Source organism: Pan troglodytes, chromosome 9, assembly GCF_028858775.2.
Source record: "Pan troglodytes isolate AG18354 chromosome 9, NHGRI_mPanTro3-v2.0_pri, whole genome shotgun sequence".
Taxonomy (NCBI): domain Eukaryota; kingdom Metazoa; phylum Chordata; class Mammalia; order Primates; family Hominidae; genus Pan; species Pan troglodytes.
In genome coordinates, this window is record NC_072407.2 from 65,239,822 (window position 1) to 65,259,487 (window position 19,666).

Consider the following 19,666-nt stretch of genomic DNA (forward strand, 5'->3'; position numbering starts at 1 on the left):
GGCGGGGGTTGGGGCCAAGGGCAGGGTAAGGAGAAGACAGGAGAGGGATGGGGGTGGTAAGCCTGGTTCAGCTTGGTTCAGTCCTGAGATGGTGCTGAGGATAGGGCCTGCCACAGGGTGTCCTAGCTGGGGAATCTCTAAAGAACCATTTTACAGATGGGGAAGCTGAGGCCCTGTAATTTGCCAAAGGCTCCCTCCTAGGGAGGAGGGGCTATTGCCCCTGCCTCTGCATTCTTCTCTTTTTTCTTCTTGCCTCCAGTTTCCAGATGTTAGTGGCCAGTGCCCAACCCAAAATTGTCTCCTCATATCATGATCTCAATGTGCAGTTTCCAAAATGCTTTTTCTTCAGCACCTCCTCCTTCTAGAAATCCTTGCTGTGCTCAGCCTCTGGGGACTCCCCGTCTTGGGTCTCTTCCTACTCCCCTGGCTGTTGTTCCACATTCTCCTTTGCTGATGTTCCTCACCATCCTGCTCTGAACTTTGGAGTGTCTGGGCTCAGCATTTTTTTTTTTTTTGAGTCGAAGTCTTGCTCTGTCGCCCAGGCTGGAGTACAGTGGCATGATCTCTGCTCACTGCAACCTCCACCTCCCGGGTTCAAGCAATTCTTCCTGCCTCAGCTTCCTGAGTAGCTGGGATTACAGGCATGCACCACCACGCCTGGCTAATTTTTGTATTTTTAGTAGAGATGGGGTTTTGCCATGTTGGCCAGGCTGGTCTTGAACTCCTGACCTCAGGTGATCCACCCGCCTCAGGCTCCCAAAGTGCTGGGATTACAAGTGTGAGCCACCATGCCCGTCTGGGCTCAGTCTTTGGACCTTCATACCCACTTTCCAGGTGAGCTTATGCCACCCACACACTGATGACTCCCAAATGTATATGTCTAGCCCAGGCTCTCTTCTGAACACCAGTCTTGTCTATCCAATATTTCCTCATCTGTAAAATGGGAATCATAATAACTCTACATCCTAGGGCCGTGATGAGGATTAAATGAGTTTAGACGTGGAAAGTGTTAGAAAAATGCTTGGCTCAGAGTGAGCTCTACGGCTGGAGCTATGCTTATTATTACCACTGTCATTAGTGCTGCCTGCCAGCTCCATTTGGATGTGTAGAATCATCTCAGTCATGACTCATCCCAAACCCCAAACATGCTCTATCCGCAGCCTTGCCCATCTCAGCAGGTGGCAACCCTGTCCTTTCAGTAGCTCAGGCCAAAAACCTTGGAGTCACCCTTGACTCTGTTCTTTCTCTCACATGCCAAATCTAATCCATTAGAAAATCCTCTTGTCTTTTCCTTAAATACATCCGGAGTGCAACCACTGTGATTTTGCTAGTGTTGTCTCTCACCTGGATTACTGTCTCAGGCCCTTTTGATATGTAAGTTACATCATGTCTCTCCTCTGTTCAAAATGCTCTAACGACTCTCCAGCTTTCTCAGAATAAGGCGTCAGTTCCCACAGGAGCAGCTCCTGCTTCCTCCTGAGCCTCGTTTCCTACCACTGACTCCTCACTGCTCTGCCCCAGCCACATTGGTCTTGCGGTTCCAAGAACCTGCCAAGCACTTTCCTGCCTCAAGGACTTTGTGCTAGTGTTATCTTTGGCTAGGTAATAGTAAACAAACCATCAGGATTCTACAAGATAAAGATTATGATAGAGATCATGCAAAGGTTTGGGAGTTGGGGCAGTGGGCACATAGAGAGGAGCCCAGAGAGCCTGGCCCTAGCCATTCATAAAAGTCACTGAATGTCCCTTAAGAAGTGGGCAGCCGAGGAAGGTATGTGTGCAGGGCAGGGTTGGGACTAGGGTGGGGTGAGGTGCAAATTTAAGAGGGTGCCAAAAAACTCAAAAATTATGATGAATAATATTTTAATGTAGTATTTTAAAAATCAAAATTAATGCAAAAGTTCATGATGAATAAAATATCAAACTTTCAGTTAAAGACTGGATCAGGGCCAGGCGTGGTGGCTCATGCCTGTAATCCCAGCACTTTGGGAGGCTGAGGCGGGCAGATACAAAGTCAGGAGTTCGAGACCAGCTTGGCCAACATGGTGAAACCCCATCTCTACTAAAAATAGAAAAAAATTAGCTGGGCGTGGTGGCAGGTGCCTGTAATCCCAGCTACTCAGGAGGCTGAGGCAGGAGGATTGCTTGAACCCTGGGTGTGGGGGGAGCGGGGGCAGAGGTTGCAGTGAGCTGAGATGGTGCCACTTGGCTCCAGCCTGGGCGAAAGAGCGAAACTCCGACTCAAAAAAAAGGGACTGGATCATGCAGGGCTCAGACAGGAGAGGTAAGTCCATTGCTTCACTGCTTCACTCACTCTACGCTAGTCTTGGCCCTAGACGGCAGGCCAGTGACTCAAGATCCTTCTGGGGTCATGGGAGGATGGACTGGACAGGGACACCAAACAATGGGCCAGGAAGAAATTAGGTGGAGAAGCCTGGCCCAGGGGATGGCAGTGGGCTGGACAAGACGTTTCTGGTGTGTGAAATTGTAATAGCGAGTCTTTTTTTTCTTTGAGACTGAGTCTTGCTCTGTCTCCCAGGCTGGAGTACAGTGGTGTGATCTTGGCTCACTGCAAGCTCCGCCTCCCGGGTTCATGCCATTCTCCTGCCTCAGCCTCCCGAGTAGCTGGGACTACAGGTGCCCGCCACCACGCCTGGCTAATTTTTTATATTTTTAGTAGAGATGGGGTTTCACCATGTTAGCCAGGATGGTCTCGATCTTGGCTAACCCCTCGGTTCTGACCCCGTGATCCACCCACCTCGGCTTCCCAAAGTGCTGGGATTACAGGCGTGAGGCACCGCGCCCCGCCTGTATTAGCGAGTCTTGGTGAGGTAATGGACAGAAACTCTGTGCTTGGTGGTGGTGCAAGTTTGGCTGAGAGGCAGTTAAAAACCAGGGAAGGGCGGGGCATCAGGGACAGGGGTGGGGCCACATGGAGGAAAGGGCACTCACCTGGCTCACGTTGAGGACTGCCCTGAATCAGCCATCCGATCAGGAAGCCACCTGCAGCAGGTGGAGAAGCTGAGAGAGAAGGCCGTTCAGATCCTTGCATTCTCAGCTGAGGCAGGACCAGGGGAATGAGGCCTCTAGATTGACCCTGGCGATAGGGTCTCAGGGGCAGCACCAAGGCCGAGAGGCGGGGGGTTGGGGGGTGGGTCAGAGCCACGTTTAGGTTCTGAAGGCTGGGCTGGTAGATTGGGGGTTGTCAGGCCAAGGCTAGGGGATGGGATCAGGGCAAAGAAGCAGGGTGGGTCTGGAGACTGAATCTAGCACCTGTCCAGTACCTGTGTGTTGGGTTAGCCTTAGCATGGTTGCCCCCTTCCCCTGCAGGGCCAGGTGTGGGTCATGCCAGCCCTCTTCCTCCTCTCCTTGGGGCTGGGACAGTGCATGCCTGTCTCTGGATGTGGCTGGAGTCAGGCTCCTAGGACCAGGGCAGGGTCTCATTAGCCCAGAGCAGGCCTTGGGTGGGCAGATGGACCTGATGAATGGTTAACTGTTGCGCTGGGCAGCCACAGCTTGCATCCCACCCCACTCTGGCCACTCTGGAGTCCCTGCCAGAGCACCTCATGGCCTGCACCCTCAGGTCCTTCCTGATGTGAGCAGCAGAACAGGCACCGGGCATCCTGGGTTCTGTCCTGGACTGCACATCGTGGCTGTCCTTCATCCTGCTCATGTGGTCTCCCCAGTGCCATCAGCACTGGCTCCTACCAGCCCAGGAAGGGCAGGGAGGGGTTGGGGAGGAGGCAAGACCTGAGGATGGAGGATGGAGGAGATCAGACCTCAGGCACTCTCCCGGCTGTGTTTTTCCTTCTGGGGCCTTACTACTGCCAGCCTAGGGCTCTCTAGAGGCAGATTACCGAAAAGTCCAGAAGTGCTACAGAAAAGTCCAAAAGTGCAACAGAAAAGCTAAGGTTAGCTGGGGGGTTGAACTTCCTGGGCAAAGGCCCAGATGTAAGGTGGCAAACTGCTCCTGCAGCCAGGATCTGGCCTAGGGAGGAGGGGCTATTGCCCCCTCCCTCTGCATTCTTCTCTCCTTTCTTCTTACCTCCTGTTTCCAGATGTTTGCACCTGCCTCAGGGAGGGGAAGAGCCTCAAACAAAGCCTCCTTATTGGCTGCCTTCATTTTAGTTCCTTTTACCCTTCCAGGAAAGACTGAAGTGGGAGGAGGAGGAGCAAAGACACATAACGTTTTTCTCTATCACCAAAAGAAAACCTTTAAGGGAGCAGAGAAAATGGCAAGAAAGGTAAGGAGTAAGGGGTGTGTGTGTGTGTCTGTGTGTGTGTGTGTGTGTGTGTATACACATCCCTGAATTCTGCCAAGCCAACTCTCCAGGTTCAAGTGTATCTCCTAGCCTTCCTCACCTTGAGGATAATGCTATTACTTACCTTATAGGTTATTGAGGATTTTGATATGTATAATGTCATGTATCTACCATTATAGTACCATTAGGAATAGTTTCAGTGCCCTAAAAAATCCCTCATGCTGGCTTGCTCATCTCTCTCCTCTCCCTCTGAACCCCTGGCAACCACTGATCTTTTTGCTGTCTCCTTATATTTTTTGATGCTATTGTAAATGGCATTGTTTTTTAAATTTCAATTTCTGATTGTTTATTGCTAGTATATAGAAACACAATTTTTTTTTTTTTTTTGAGACGGAGTCTCACTCTGTTGCCTAGGATGCAGTGCAGTGGTGTGATCTTGGCTCACCACAACCTCCGCCTCCCGGGTTCGAGTGATTCTTGTGCCTCGGCCTCCTGAGTAGCTGGGATTACAGGCATGCGCCACCACACCCAGCTAATTTTTGTATTTTTAGTAGAAACGGGTTTTCACCATGTTGGCTAGGCTGGTCTCGAACTCCTGATCTCAGGTGATTCATCCACCTTGGCCTTCCAAAGTGCTGGGATTACAGGCATGAGCTACTGCGCCTGGCCACAATTCTTTTTGTTTTGTTTTTTTGAGATGGAGTCTCACTCTGTCACCCAAGCTGGAGTGCAGTGGTGTGATCTCGGCTCACTGCAACCTTTGCCTCCTGGGTTCAAGCGATTCTTCTGCCTCAGCCTCCTGAGCAGCTGGGACTACAGGCGTGAGCCACCATGCCTGGCTAATTTTTGTATTTTTAGTAGAGATGGAGTTTCACCATATTGGCCAGGCTGGTCTTGAACTCCTGACCTCGTGATCTGCCCACCTCAGCCTCCCAAAGTGCTGGGATTACAGGCGTGAGCCACCGTGCCTGGCCACAATTCCTTTTTTATATTGATCTTATAACCTGCAACCTTGCTAAAATCATGTTTTAGTTGTAGCAGTATTTTTGTAGATTCCACTGGATTTTCTACATAGATAATCACTGAAGGACATTTTGAACCAAAGGTTGGCTAATGTGAAGTGGCCACTATGTATGGGCCGGAGGGGAACAATGGGATAAATTGTGCATTTTTTTTTTTTTTTTAAGAGACAGGGTCTTGCTGTGCTGCCCATGCTGGAGAGCAGTGGCTGTTCACAGGTGTGATCCCACTACTGATCAGCTCTGTTTCTGACCTGGGGCAGTTCATCCCTCCTTAGGCAACCTGGTGGTCCCCTGCTTGGAGGAGGTCATCATGCCGAGCTTAGTGCAGACACCCCATCGGCATAGTGCTTAGAACTCCTGGGCCCAAGAGATCCTCCTGTCTCAGCCTCCCAAGTAGCTGGGACTAGAGGCCTGGCTCCATAGTTACTTTTAATAAAGTGGTCTTGGGTGGGTCTGGCCAGGAGTGTAGGGCCCATGGGAAGCATTTCTCTGAGACCTTACAGGCCCTGCCCTCTACTGGCTGCCATTTCTGCATCCACCTCCTGGCATGGATATCCAAGAGATACAGGGCTCCTCCTCTCCACCCTCTGCTCCTTCTCAGTCCTCAGGAGGCTTGGAGTGGGACCATCTGCTGTTCCTGTTGCTGCTGCCCCAGTTTCTCTTTCCACCTGGGAGGGAAGGAGAAGCAGCGTTCAGGAGTAGAGTTGGGGGATTCTTTTTAGGTGTCTGTGCTCAGTTGTCCTACTTTATATCCAAAGCCACCCACTATTTCCAAGAGCTGAGAGTCTCAGGGAGGTTTCCTGGGACTCAGCCAATGTGTGAGAATAGGATTCAGGGGGCCTGGATTTCAGCCTTGACTCCATCAGGGACCAGCTGCATGACCCTGGCTAAGTCCCTGCTCTCCTGTGGTCTGGCCTTTTATGACAAAAGAAGCTTGGGGGAGGGTGCAGCCCACCTTCTCTCCAGGTCCTTCACCTTTTCACCATGTTGGGCAGTGGCTGGCCAAGGGTCTCTGGCAGGAGGACAGTGATGATACTGGCAGCCACAGGGACCACACTATAGATAAATAGAGGCAGAGAAGGGTAGAACTCAGCAGCCATGTCCACCAGTAGGCTTAGGATGGTGCCACCATTGGTCACAGTTGTTGTCATGCTCAGACCCCTCTGCCTATGGGAAGGAGGAGCACATTTGCTACAGGGTCAAATGATTGCATTTAATTTAGCTAAAACGAAAGGGGGAGCAAATGATTTTGGACCTGAGAAGTCTAGGTTCCAGTTCTAATCTGAATTTACTGTGTGACTGTGAACAAATTCCCAACCAACCTGTCTCTCCAGCTCCAGGCTACATATCAAGCTACTCTACATCTTCATTTGGATGTCTAAAAGGCCTCTCAAATTTTATATGGTCAAGGAACTCTTTATTTCTTCCTCCAAGCTTGCTCCTCCCCCAGACTTCCCCATCTTAGTAAATGGCACTTCTAACCACCTACTTGCTCAAGCTCAAGTATCTAGGAATTATCCTTGATGCCTCCTGTTCCCTTATTTTTCTACATCCAAAATAGAAATTTGGATAGCTGTTCCTCCCAAACTCACACAGGGTTAGTTCCCTTCTCTCTATCTCTACAACCTCTGTCCACCACTGATATGGTTTGGGTATGTCCCCACCCAAATCTCATCTTGAATTGTAACTCTCATAATTCCCATGTGTCATGGGAGGAACCCAGTGGGAGGTAATTGAATCATGGGGGCGGGTCTTTCCTGTGCTGTTTTTATGAGAATGAATAAGCCTTACCAGATCTGATGGTTTTAAAAACATGAGTTTCCCTGCACAAGCTCTCTTTTTGACTGCTGTCATCCATGTAAGACATGACTTGCTCTTCCTTGCCTTCCACCATGATTATGAGGCTTCCCCAGCCATGTGGAACTGTAAGTCCATTAAACCTCTTTCTTTTGTAAATTGCCCAGTCTTGGCTATGTCTTTATCAGCAGCATGAAAATCAACTAACACAAACATGTCACTTCAAGTGATTTTCACCTCTTGTCTGTGCTATTGCAGTAGCCTCCTGACAGTTCTTCCCATTTCTACTGTTGGCCTTGACCCTGACTCCCTGGCCCAACCCCATTCTCTATGCAGAAGCCAAACTGTTCTCTTAAAAATTAAAACCATAATTCAGATTATTTCACCCTCTGCTTAAAACCATCCAGTGATGTCCCATTGTATTACTAGAATACAATCTGACCTTCTTTTTTTTTTTTGAGATGGAGCCTTGCTTTGTCACCCAGGTTGGAGTGCAGTGGTGTGATCTTGGCTCACTGCAACCTCCATCTCCTGGGTTCATGCAATTCTCCTGCCTCAGCCTCCCAAGTAGCTGGGATTACAGGCATGCGCCACCATGCCTGGCTAATTTTTTTTTTTTTTTTTTTGAGACGAAGTCTCGCTCTGTTGCCCAGGCTGGAGTGCAGTGGTGTGATCTCAGCTCACTGCAAGCTCCGCCTTCTGGGTTCACACCATTCTCCTGCCTCAGCCTCCTGAGTAGCTGGGACTATAGGTGCCCACCACTATGCCTGGCTAATTTTTTTTTGTATTTTTAGTAGAGATGGGGTTTCACCGTGTTAGCCAGGATGGTCTCGATCTCCTGACCTCGTGATCTGCCCGCCTTGGCCTCCCAAAGTGCTGGGATTACAGGCATGAGCCCCCATGCCCGGCCAATTTTTGTATTTTTAGTAGAGACAGGGTTTCACCATACTGGTCAGGCTGGTCTTGAACTCCTGACCTCAAGTGATCCACCCACCTCAGCCTCCCAAAGTGCTGGGATTACAGGCATGAGCCACCACGCCCGGCCAATCTGACCTTCTTATAAGTCCTTATATGACTGGTCTCTGCCTGCCTCTTCTCTTATCTTGTGCCCTGTCCCTTTGTTTACACATTAAAACCATCAGACTTGGTCTTTTTTTTTGGGAGTCGACGGCTTGCTCTGTCACCCAGGCTGGAGTGCAGTGGCGCGATCTCGGCTCACTGCAACCTGCACCTCCTGGGTTCAAGCAATTCTCCCTGCCTCAGCCTCCCATGTAGCTGGGATTACAGGCACCCACCGCCATGCCTGGCTAATTTTCGTATTTTTAGTAGAGACGGGGTTTTGACATGTTGGCCGGGCTGGTCTCAAACTCCTGGACTGAAGTGATCTGCCTGTCTCGGCCTCCCAAAGTGCTGGGATTACAGATGTCAGCCACTGTGCCCAGCCCAGACTTGATCTTTAACTTGGTCTTTACTTTTGATCTTTACTGAGGAGACTTTCCTGATTGCTCTGATCATTTTATCTAAACTAGCTATCTGATGGTTCCTTCTCTGCAGTTCTCTTTTAACGTCAGGTGCAGAGGGTTGAATTAATCATACTCCTCATTTCATGACCCTCTATTTTTGTCTTTGCAATGGCCCCTTGTTTTACCCTTTAATGTTTATTCCCCTTTATCACCGTTACCCACTTCTAATTCCCTTCCTGCCAAAGTCAACTAGTGTCTTGTGTTTGATGTGCACTCTTTTATTTGTATATGTTCTTGTAAAATGTGTATTGTTGGCTGGGCTCGGTGGCTCATGCCTGTAATCCCAGCACTTTGGGTGGCCGAGATGGGCGGAACACTTGAGGTCAGGAGTTCGAGACCAGCCTGGCTAACATGGTGAAACCCCATCTCTACTAAAAATACAAAAATTAGCTGGGTATGGTGGTGTGTGCCTGTAATCCCAGCTACTCAGGAGGCTGAGGCAGGAGAATCACTTGAACCTGGGGGGCAGAGGTTGCAGTGAACCGAGATCGCGCTACTGCACTCCAGCCTGGGCAACCAGCAAGACTCCATCTCAAAAAAAAAATGTGTATTGTTTTGTGTGCAAATATTTTAATTTACCTAAGTGGTATAGGCAATAGATCTTATTCTATTTTTCATTCCATTCAGCACTTTGTTTTAAAGAGATTTTGTGGTGTTTACCTGCTGCTGCATACTATGCCATGGTGTGCCGGTCTCCACATTTTACCTAAACACTCATTCCCCCGGCTATGGGGATCTAGATTGTTGCCAACACCCATGACCTCAAACAATACTGCAGTGAATGTCCTTGTACACATCTCCATAAGGGCCTTTGTGAGAAGTTCTCTGAGATACAGGCCCAAGAAGGGAATTACTGGTGTGTGTGTGTGTGTGTGTGTGTGTGTGGGTGTGTGTTTGTGGGTGTGAATGCTACCAATTGCTTTCCAGAATGGTGGTACCAATTTCACTCCCACCAGCAGTGCATTTGAGACATGTGAGGATATAGGGGTCCTGTATTCTAACATGGCCGGTAACACCTGCCATTACCTGGCTTTCTAATGCTGCCAGTTTAATGGCTGTAAAGTGCTATCTCATTTTTCTTTTTCTTTTTCTTTTTTTTTTGAGATGGAGTCTTGCTTTGTCACCAGGCTGGAGTGCAGTCGTGCGATCTCGGTTCACTGCAACCTCTGCCTCCCGGGTTCAGGCGATTCTCCTGCCTCAGCCTCCTGTGTAGCTGGGACTACAGGCATGCGCCACCACGCCCAGCTAATTTTTGTATTTTTAGTAGAGATGGGGTTTCACTATGTTGGCCAGGATGGTCTCGATCTCTTGACCTCGTGATTCGCCCGCCTCAGCCTCCTAAAGTGCTGGGATTACAGGCGTGAGCCACCGCACCCAGCCACTATCTCATTTTTCACGTGGTGATTAATCTTCTGGATTTCTTTCTCTGTAAAATGTCTATTCATTTTCTTTGCCCGTGTGTCTACTACTAGTGTTGCTTTCTTTTTCTTGTCGAAGGAGTCTTGTCAATGTTAAAGGCGCAGAGGCTCATACCTGTAATCTCAGCACTTCGGGAGGCCAAGACGGGTGGATCGTTTGAGCTCACGAGTTTGAGACCAGCCTGGGCAGCATGGCAAAACCCTGTCTCTACAAAAAATACAAAAATTAGCTGGGCGTGGTGGTAAGCGCCTATAGTCCCAGCTACTCAGGAGGCAGAGGTGGGAGGATGGCTTGAGCCCGGGTGGTGGAAGTTGCCGTGAGCCGAGATTGCACCACTACACTCCACTCTGGGCAATAGAGCCAGACCTTGTCTCGAAAAAAAAAAAAAAAAAAAAAGAGTTGCAAATCTCTCCTCTCAATCTGTCATCTATCTGTTAAATTTGTCCATTGTGTCCTTCAGTAAGCAGAAATCCTTTTTGATATAATCAAATTTACATATTTACATGTCTATCTCCAAGCTCTCTTCTCAATTCTGTTTCTTCTTGCATCAAGAAAAGCTGCAAACAAATTTAACAGGGTGTCCTTTGTTAATTCCCTAATGAGATATATCTTTTGGTGCTATTCTGAGTGGTGTCTTACTTTTCAAAACAATATTTTCTAGATTATTGATTCTAAGCTATTGCTATTGATATTTTGGTAATTTGATTTTGTATCCAGCATCCTTGCAGAACTCTCTTATTAGTTTTAATTGTTTGTTGATTTTGTTCGTTTATCTAGGTAAATGAACATATTCCAAGTAATGAGATTTTTAGAACATATTCTAAGTAATGAAATTTTTAACATTTCTTTTTTAATTTTTAATTTTCTTATATCTTTTTCTTTCCTACTAGAGTGGTATTGGTCAGGCCCCCGAATACTGCGTTAAATAGTTGATTCTGATGCTGAAGAGAATGCATATACATTTTCTCATTATATATAGTGTTTGGTTTTGTGTTCAGATGCTCTGCTTACCTCTCTGGGTTTGCACTTTTCCTTAGATGATTGGCCTAGATTTTCCTTACTATCTTCTTTCTTTTTTTTTTTTTTCTGAGACAAAGTTTCACTCTGTTGCTCCAGCTGGAGTACAGTGGCATGATCTTGGTTCACTGCAGCCTCAACCTTCTGGGGTCAAGTGATCCTTCGCTCCTCAACTTCCTGAGTAGCTGGGACTACAGCCACATGCCATCACACCTAGCTAATTTCTGTATTTTTTGTAGAGATGGGTTTTCGCCATGTTGGTCTTGAACTCCTGGGCTCAAGCAGTTTGCCCACCTCTGCCTCCCAAAGGCATTACAGGTGTGACCTGCCACACCCGGCCCCATTTTCCTTACTATCTTTCTAGCTCTTTGGTGCTTTTTTTTTTTTTTTTTTTTTTTTGAGATGGAGTCTTGCTCTGTCACCCAGGCTGGAGTATAGTGGTGCAATCTCGGCTCATTGCAACCTCCACTTCTCGGGTTGAAGCGATTCTCCTGCCTTGAGTAGCTGGGATTACAGGCGCATGCCACCACACCCAGCTAATTTTTGTATTTTTAGTAGAGACGGGGTTTCACTATGTTGGCCAGGCTGTTCTCGAACTCCTGACCTTGTGATCCACCCACCTTGGCCTCCCAAAGTGCTGGGATTACAGGCGTGAGCCACAGCGCCTGGCCTCAAGTTTCTTCTATGTGTGGGTCTGTTTTTGGGTTTGATCTTCTCCACTGGCCTATTTTGTTTTTCCTGCACCATCATCTACTGTCTTAATCACTACAGTGATAAAGTAAGAGTTTATAATATGTACTAACTTCTGGTAGGGCAATTTTTTCTTCCTTGTTCTTTCTAAAAAGAGCATCTTAGTTCCACTTGGCCCTTAGCACTTTTATGTAAATTTTGGAATTTGCTTAGCCAGTTTCTTGAGTATGGCCAATGGGATTTTGATTAGAATTGCATTGAATTTATAGGCCGGGTGTGGTGGCTCACGCCTGTAATCCCAGCACTTTGGGAGGCTGAGGCACGCAGATCACCTGAGGTCAGGAGTTTAAGACGAGCCTGGCAAACATGGCAAAACCCCGTCTCTACTAAAAATACAAAAATTAGCTGGGTGTGGTGGTGTGCACCTGTAATCCCAGCTACTCAGGAGGCTGAGGTAGGAGAATTGCTTGAACCCAGGAGGCTGAGGTAGGAGAATTGCTTGAACCCAGGAGGCAGAGGTTACAGTGAGCTGAGATCGTGCCACTGCACTCCAGACTGGGCAACAGAGCAAGACTCTATCTCAAAAAAGAAAAAAAAAAAATTCGACCCTATCAGGTACTGTGCTCACTATCCGGGTGACAAAATCATTTGTACACCAAACCCCAGTGCCATGCAATTTACCTATATAGCAAACCTGCACATGAACCCCCAAACCTGAAATAAAAATTAGAAGAAAAAAATACTACCTCACACCCACTAGGAATGGCTATAATAAAAACATCAGATAGTAATGAGTGTTGGTCAGGATATAGAACCCTCATACATGCTGATTGTGGGTAGCCACTTTGGAAAACAGTCTGGCAGTTTCTCAAAAAGTTAAAGATACTGTTACCCAATGGACTCAGTAATTTCACTTCAATCTATACCTAAGAGAAATGAAAACATATGCCTATGCAAAAACGTGTACAGAAATGTTCATAGCAGCATTATTTATAATAGCTAAAAGGTATAAACAGCTCAGATGTTTATCAACTGATAAATGGATGAACAAAATTGGTATTTCCACATAATGGAATATTACTCAGTTATAAAATTGAATGAAGTACTGATACATGCTACAACATGAATGAACTTTGAAACATTATGCTAAAAGAGGCCAGTCATAAAAGACTACATAGTATATGATTCCATTTATATGAAATGTCCAAAAAAGACAAATCTATAGAGATAGAAAATGGGTTAGTGGGGCCAGGCACGGTGGCTCATGCCTGTAATCCCAGCACTTTGGGAGGCTGAGGTGGATGGATCACCTGAGGTCAGGAGTTCGAGACCAGCCTGGCCAACATGGTGAAACCCCGTCTCTACTAAAAATACAAAATTAGCCAGGCGTGGTGGCAGGTGCCTGTATCCCAGCTACTTGGGAGGCTGAGGCAGGAGAATCGCTTGAACCTGGGAGGCGGAGGTTGCAGTGAGCTCAGATCATGCCATTGCACTCCAGCCTGGGCGAAAAGAGTGAAACTCCATATCAAAAAAAAAAAAAAAAAAAAAAAAAAAAAAAAAAAAAAAAAAAAAAAGGATTACTGGTTGCTTAGGATTGGGTAGGGGATAGAGATGAATGTTTGGGGATTGAAAGCTAAAGGATACTGATTTTCTGTTTGAGGGGATGAAAGTGTTCTAAAATTTACCGTGGTGACAGTTGTACATATCTATGAGCATACTAAATACCATTCAATTGTATACTCAAAATGGATAACTTGTATGGTATGTGAATTACACATAAATAAAGCTGTTATGAAATAAAGTATTCACTGTTATTTGAAATTCAAAAATATTAAATTCATCAGCATAGACTTGTTCATAGATTTTTTGCATCTTTTTAATGACTCTAAGTCTTTAGTTCTGTTTTTTTATTCATAATATTTGCTTATGTCCTCTATCCTTCATTTTTTGATTATTGTTACCCAAGATTTGTCCATTTCATTGATATTATTAAAGACCAACTTTTTGTTTTGTTGAGCTTCTATATTATATCTTAGTTTTCTATTTAATTTATTTATGGTATTATTGTTATTGTTGATGTTGTTGTTGTTTTACAACTAAGGTAACTGAGCATTTGGACCAAAAACTTTGGCTCCAGAGCCAGATTCTTAACCATTGCACCTTTTTTTGGTCTTAAAGTTTATTTGGACTACTATTAGTGTGGCTAATCAGCTTTCTTCTGGTTAATATTTGTCTGCTATATCTTTTTCCATCTCTCTACATTTAACATTTATATATACAAAACTTTAGATGAGTTTCTTGTAAATAGCATGAACTAGATTTTTTTTTTTTTTTTTTTTTTTGAGACGGAGTCTCGCTGTGTTGCCTGGGCTGGAGTGCAGTGGCACGATCTCCGCTCACTGCAAGCTCCGCCTCCCGGGTTCACACCATTCTCCTGCCTCAGCCTCCCGAGTAGCTGGGACTACAGGAGCCTGCCATCATGCCTGGCTAATTTTTTTTTGTATGTTTTTAGTAGAGACGGGGTTTCACTGTGTTAGCCAGGATGGTCTTGATCTCCTGATCTCGTGATCCGCCCGCCTTGGCCTCCCAAAGTGTTGGGATTACAGGCATGAGCCACTGCGCCTGGCCGCATGAACTAGATTTAAAAAAATGTTACCTGGAGTATCTTTGCCGTTGAATTGGTAAATTTAATTCATTTACATTTATTGCGGTGACTGAGATGTTTGGAGTTATTGATACCATCTTACCTTTTGTCTTTTATTTACCTTGATTTTCATGTTTTTGTCCTCTTTTCTTGCCTTAAAAAATAGTTGATTGACCTTTGTGCCCTTTCCAACTTGAAATCTGCTCTAGGGCCTGATTGTCCTATCCCAGGATCCCTCCCCAAAACCTCACTCACTATATTATTATAGGCATAGTTCTCTTGCATAGATGAAGATGCAGTTCGTAGATCCAGTAGCATAGTCTTTTCTTAACATGACCGTTGTAATGCAGAGGAATAACTGATATGGAAGGGAACACAGATGATGGCAAGGTGCTAGGAAAAGTTTGAAGGAATCTTGGGTCTTTTCCACCCTTCTAGGTAGCTGGCCTGGGGCAGATTTGGGTCTGGGTCTGGGGAAGAATTAGGACAGGAGCAGAGGTGCGGCAGATGCTTACTCAGGAGCACCATTGCACAAGCCAGAATATAGATCTCTGAAAGCAGCAAGGAGGCCATTTGGGTAGGCCTGCGGCCCAGAAATCTGGTGACCAAAAAGCCCAGCAAATAAAATAGTGGATTCACAGTTGCAAAGAATACTTGGATCAGGTAGATATTGATTTCCAAACTTTGCAGACTTATGACTGAACTGTAGGAGCTGAAGACTATTACAGACCTGGGGCAGGAGCTGAAGACTATTACAGACCTGGGGCAGGAGCTGAAGACTATTACAGACCTGGGGCAGGAGCAGAGAGGATGTACTCTGGGTAGGAGCCATGACACATCTACATAGCAATTGCAGCTGGCAAACTACTCTCACATCTCTTCTCTCCTTTAGACCTTACATTAGCCCTGTGCTGTGTGTGAGTGGAGTTTTTAATCTTTCAATTGCAGATAGGAAAATCTTCCCTTAATTCTATTTATTTGTTTCTTTATTGAGACCGTCTCACTCTGTTACCCAGGCTGGAGTGCAGTGGCACGATCTCGGCTCACTGCAACCTCCGCCTCCCGGGTTCAAGTGATTCTCTTGCCTCAGCCTTCTGAGTAGCTAGAATTACAGGTGTGTGCCACCGTGCCTGGCTGATTTTTGTATTTTTAGTAGAGACAGGGTTTCACCATGCTGGCCACGCTGGTCTCAAACTCCTGAGCTCAAGTGATCTGCCTCTCTTGGCCTCCCAAAATGCTGGAATTAGAGGCACGAGCCACGGCACCTGGCCAGAAATTAGATAACATTTAAAAATTATCTGGGAAAGGGCAGGTGCGGTGGCTAATGCCTGTAATCCCAGCACTTTGGGAGGCTGAGGCAGGTGGATTGCTTGAGGCCAGGAGTTCAAGACCAGCCTGGCCAACATGGCAAAACCCTGTCTCTACTAAAACTACAAAAAGAAAAATTAGCTGGGCATGGTGGAACATGCCTGTAATCCCAGCCATTCAGGAGGGTGAGACACAAGAATTACTTGAGTCCAGGAGGCAGAAGCCACAGTGAGCTGAAATTGCTTGATTGTACTCCAGCCTGGGTAACAGAGGGAGACTGTCCCCCCAAAAAAATCATCCGGGAAAAAATAATATTTTTTGCTTAGCAATAGGTCTCCCTTTTCCCCTCCTAATTCCCCGTCCTAAGAGATCAGCTTTTGGTGGATGCTTGCATTTATAAGTTGATTGTACTGGGAAGTTTTGTGTGTGTATGTGTGTGTGTGTGTGTGTCTGTCCCTCCCCACTGGATAGCTCAAGTAACAACTGATCTGATGAACTGATGAATTCTAAGAAGTAAAGATTTATTTAATGGCAGGAGTTTTGCTTTGCTGAGTGACGAATACAAGTTTACAGCTAGACATGAATTTTTAGGACAGTGGAGGAGACCTCAGAGATTAAATGGGAGAAGAGTCAGGAGAGGGAGGAAGCATGTACAGCTGTTAGCCAAGGAAGGATTTGAAGGAGAACAGAAATGCCTATTAAGTTTTTTTATGCTGTGTGGTATGTGATATAAGCATCTCCTTTATCTCCCCATGGAGTCTTGGAAAAATCGACAATGTTTAGTGACACTTTGTGGGGAAGCTTTGCTCTGAGATGTGATGTGTTCTGTGTCCTGCCTCAGCCCTGGTGAAGGGCACAGTGAGAAGCTGTCCACAAGAAGACAATCATTTATGCGCCACACTATAATTAAGAATTAAACAGAACACTATTGGCACCAGAATAGACAGACAAATCAATGGGATGAAATAGTCCAGAAATAGTATGTGATAAGCGTGGTGTTTCACACCAGCCAGGAAAGGTGGGACTATTCATTAAGTTCATTTGGGACAATTTACCTTAGTTGTAAAACAACAACAACAATATCAACAATAACAATAATACCATAAATAAATTAAATGGAAAACTAAGATACAATATAGAAGCTCAACAAAACAAAAAGTTAGTCTTTAATAATATCAATGAAATGGACAAATCTTCGGTAACAATAATCAAAAAATGAAGGATAGAGGACATAAGCAAATATTATGAATAAAAAAGAAACAGAACTAAAGACTCAGAGTCATTAAAAAGATGCAGAAAAAATCTATGAACAAGTCTATGCTGAATTTAATATTTTTGAATTTCAAATAACAGTGAACACTTTATTTTGTAACAGCCTTATTTATATGTAATTCACATACCATACAAGCCATCCATTTCGAGTATACAATTGAATGATATTTAGTATTCTCATAGATATGTACAACCATCACCATGGTAAATTTTAGAACACTTTCATCCCCTCAAACAGAAAATCGGTATCCTTTAGCTTTCAATCCCCAAACATTCATCTCTATCCCCTACCCAATCCCAAGCAACCACTAATCCATTTTTTTTTTTGATATGGAGTTTCACTCTTTTTGCCCAGGCTGGAGAAAAAATAGAATTCTACTATAATTCTAATAGAATTTCTAATAGAAAAAAATAGAATTCTACTTCCTACCCTATGTTAAACTAAATTTCAGATGAAACTATGATACAACATGAAAGCTCAAACAAATACATTTGTGCTTGAAGAAAATCTAGGCGAATAGTTTTATACTTACGGGGAGAGGAAGGCCTTTCTAAATGTAACCCAAAACACAGAGGAAGAGGAAGAGGCAGCAAACAGCAGGGTAGCGTACAACTGCAGCACTGAGTGATGGGCTTGGCCTGTGGTCATGGCCTTCTGCAGATTGGCTTGGAGCACCTGCCTGGGTAGATGGAGCTCAGGGCCTGGGTTTCCCCAGGGGCCCTTTACCTCAGTCCCTGCCCTGGGAAGCATGATGTGCTGGATTCTAGGGTGAAGGTGGGGGCAGGCAGAGCCCTGGAGGGGTGTCACACAGGTCTCGGGGTTCTCACCGCCATACTCAGCTTGGTGTCTACTTCCTGCTTTTTACTGATCTGGGCCACTGTCTGTGGGGCCGTCAGGGGGAGGTCCAGCCTTCCACCGAGGGAGTGCTAGCGGGCAGATTGGATGACAAACCTGTGGATGGGGATGGCAGCAGGGCAGGCATGACTTCAGCCTGGGTTGGCAGAGTGTGGCTGCTTGAGGAGGGCACAGATGAGCAGGAAAGCACCTTGGAGGGATGGAAAAAATTCTGGGGTGGGAATTGGGAGTCCTGGGTTCCTTTTTTTTTTTTTTTTTTTTGACAGGGTCTTCCTCTGTTGCTCAGGCTGGAGTGCAGTGCCATGATCTTGGCTCACTGCAACCTCTGACTCCCAGGCTTAAGCCATCCTCCCACCTCAGCCTCCCAAGTAGCTGGGACTACAGGTGCGAGCCACGACGTCCAGCTAATTTTTTTTGTGTGTGTTTTTAGTAGAGACAGGGTTTTGTCATGTTGGCCAGGCTGGTCTGGAACTCCTGAGCTCAAGTGATCCATCTGCCTCAGCCTCCCAAATTGCTGGGATTACAGGCATGAGCCACCACACCTGGCCAGGAGTCCTGGGTTCTAATCCAAGGATTGCCACTGTCTTCTTGGGAGACCTCAGGCAGGCTTGGCCAGGCATGATGGGCACCCACACAAGGCCTGGGGAAAATAATCTGTCTCTCCTGGTGGGGAGGAGGATCTTACATTGGGATTAGCACATAAGGAGCGGCTTCCTCCCCTGCTTCACAATCTTTCTCATTATTTCCTGGTGAGAATTATTCAAGTTACTATTTTCTTTCTTTTCTTTTCTTCTTTTCTTTTCTTTCCTTTCTTTCTTCTTTTCTTTTCTTTTTTTTTTTTCCAGGGTCTGACTCTGTTGCCCAGGCTAGAGTGCAGTGGTGCGATCTCAGCTCACCGTAACCTCTGCCTCCCAGGCTCAAGTGATCCTCCACTTCAACCTCCTGAGTAGCTGGGACCACAGCTCACTTACAACTGGATTATTTAAGTGATCCACCCACCTTGGCCTCCCAAAGTGTTAGGATTATAGGCATGAGCCACTGAGCCTGGCCAAGTTATTTTACAGTATGGAAAAGATGGCTTTTGGGGTGCCTGCTCAGTGTATTCTCCTATTCTGAGCACTAACCCCTCATCCTCCTCGGGCCTCCTGAAGTCTTATTTTACCTCCTGAGCCTGTCTCTTCCCAACACAACTGAGGACACCTGACCCCAGGGCTAGACTGAGCTAACGAGAGTCTATATTATGAATTTGGAAATATGGGCCAGGCGCGGTGGCTCACTCCTGTAATCCCAGCACTTTGGGAGGTCAAGGCAGGAGGATCATCTAAGATCAGGAGTTTGAGACCAGCCTGGCCAACATGATGAAACACCGTCTCTACTAAAAATACAAAAATTAGCCAGACATGGTGGTGGGCACCTGTAATCCCAGCTACTTGGGAGGCTGAGACAGGAGAATCGCTTGAACCCAGGAGGTGGAGGTTGCAGTGAGCCAAGATCGTGCCACTGCACTCTAACCTGGGAGACAAAGCAAGACTCCGTGTCAAAAAAAAAAGGAAATATGGCTCAGAGAAGTGGGATTTGTAAGGACACCCAACGTTGGAGTGGGACCCAAAGTTTGGGCCAATGTGAAAGTAGAGTTGAGAAAACAGGAGAGAGGGAGGAGGAGGAAGAGGAGGTCGTGGTGAGAGGGGAGGGTAAAATGAAGTAATCCAGTTAGAGAGAAGTCAGGACCAGGATTCAGTCAGTGCCAGAGGGTAGATGGAGAGTCAAGTTGAGTGGTCTTAGTCCTTCACAAGGCTGGGCTCAAATTCCTGACCCTGTGTTCTGTGAAATACTCTTGCATCCTTCCATTAACTTTT

General features: G+C 46.2%; 1 long non-coding RNA gene across 1 annotated transcript in view; it reads left to right on the forward strand.

Moving 5' to 3' along the window:
* Positions 1–19,666, forward strand: part of LOC134807254 (uncharacterized) — a 209,688-nt gene that overhangs the window by 833 nt on the left and 189,189 nt on the right. The window contains exon 2 of the long non-coding RNA XR_010147224.1: positions 4,147–4,244. This is a non-coding gene — a long non-coding RNA (uncharacterized LOC134807254). The remainder of the gene's footprint in view (positions 1–4,146; positions 4,245–19,666) is intronic.